This window comes from Gavialis gangeticus, unplaced genomic scaffold (genome assembly GCF_001723915.1).
Source record: "Gavialis gangeticus isolate Ggan-Ray unplaced genomic scaffold, GavGan_comp1, whole genome shotgun sequence".
Taxonomy (NCBI): Eukaryota; Metazoa; Chordata; order Crocodylia; family Gavialidae; genus Gavialis; species Gavialis gangeticus.
The window spans coordinates 41,087,074-41,088,716 of NW_017729006.1; the positions used below are offsets into that span (position 1 = coordinate 41,087,074).

The 1,643-nt window shown below is 43.4% G+C and overlaps 1 long non-coding RNA gene across 1 annotated transcript in view; it reads left to right on the plus strand.

Annotated features, from left to right (window-relative positions):
* The first annotated feature begins 1,553 nt into the window (after positions 1-1,553).
* Positions 1,554-1,643, plus strand: part of LOC109291991 — a 5,398-nt gene continuing 5,308 nt past the window's right edge. Inside the window, exon 1 of the long non-coding RNA XR_002096013.1 lies at positions 1,554-1,607. This is a non-coding gene — a long non-coding RNA (uncharacterized LOC109291991). The remainder of the gene's footprint in view (positions 1,608-1,643) is intronic.

Consider the following 1,643-nt stretch of genomic DNA (forward strand, 5'->3'; position numbering starts at 1 on the left):
TCCCTTCCGACCCTAGAAACTATGAAACTATGAAACTTTGAGTTGGTGGGATCTGTGGGGGGGATTAGTATGATCAGGGGGCTGGTCAGTCTGCATGGGGAATTGATGAGATGGGGGGTTCTGGCAGGTCTGGGGAGAGGGTCTGCAGCAGGGGTTGCCTGTCTGGAGATGGGAGGATTGAAGGGCTAAATGTAGTCATGTGTGGGTGTTTGCACAACTAACAGTGCTAATATTGTGTACCACCCTGATTGATAATCACTAGTTTAGTTCCATCTTTTCTTTGATTTTCATCAGTGGCAATGTGTAGGGGGTGCACATGCACCGCCTGAGAGTGCTGATGCACCCCTTGATTGGCTGCGTTCGCCGCTAAGGCAATGGGCAGAGGGGGCAGGTGGAAGCACCAGTTCCCTCCTTTTAACTGCCAGCTGATCACTGCAGCTGCTCCCATAAATGGCGGCGGCCACTCCCAGAGGTGGCTGCAGTGATCGGACATCACGGGATCGGCTGCAGGGGGACCCTCCCCCTGCCATCGGTGGAACTGGTCACAGGGGCAGGGGCGCATGCCCCCCCCAACTAAGGCGGCACCAGATGCCCATGATTTTGATTATAATGTTTCTTTACTTGGCCTTATCTTTTATCTTTGTGTTAGCAGATTCAGCCAGAAAACTTTCAGGATTGTTTTGTAGAATCAGCATGTAAAATATTCTGTTTTCTTCCCAGGACTATTTATCATCTTCCAGCTTTCACTTACATTTAACAATATTGACTTTACTTTGCTCTTAACTGGTTTAATTTTCATTCCAAAACTATATTTCTGACTTCCAGGTATTGTTCAGTTGCATAAATGTTGCTTGTGCAGCTGGATATTTTTGTTTCTTGCTGTTTTGCTGGGTTTTGGATTCCAGGTACTCATACTTGTCTATTGGGTATTGTTAACAAACAATTGGTTCAGTTGTCTCTATGCTAATTTTTATTGTGCTTGTTTACTTGGTGTTGACGATTATGCACAATGTGTTTGTTCATAGTTGCTTCATTTTTATGTGTGCTCTATTGCTGGATAGAAGACAGATATCAGCAAAAGCTAGTTCTTCCAGTTTAGTCATTGTTGTCAATTTTGTGCTTGTGCTTTGCTGCCCTTCAATGGTTTTGCTAATTACCCAGCTAGGAGAAACAGTAGAGATGAAAGCATGTATCCTTTTTTGGCTGTTGATATTTCAAAGAAAAGTGATAATATTCCATTTACTATTATGTTACAACTGAAGCCATTATATGTAACTTTAGTAATGTTTACAAATTTGATGGGGATTCTATAAGTGCAGTCTTTTCTGTAGTGTGAATTTCCATTCAATATTTTGTTCTATTATACTTCTTGGTGTGAATAGAGGTTTAGTCATCCAATTAGCTCTCTTTGAACCAATTTGAACCCAAAGGACATTTTATACACATGCTCCAGGAGTGGGGGGAGGGGTGGGCGCTTTAATTAGATGGGCCAGTCTGTTGAGACCATTCACAACAGACTGGCCAATGGCAAAATCCTGAGGGATAGCCAGCATGGGTTTGTTGCAGGTAGGTCTTGCTTGACCAATCTTGTTACCTTTTATGACCAGGTGACCTATCACCAGGACAAGGGGGAAGAGTTTGAT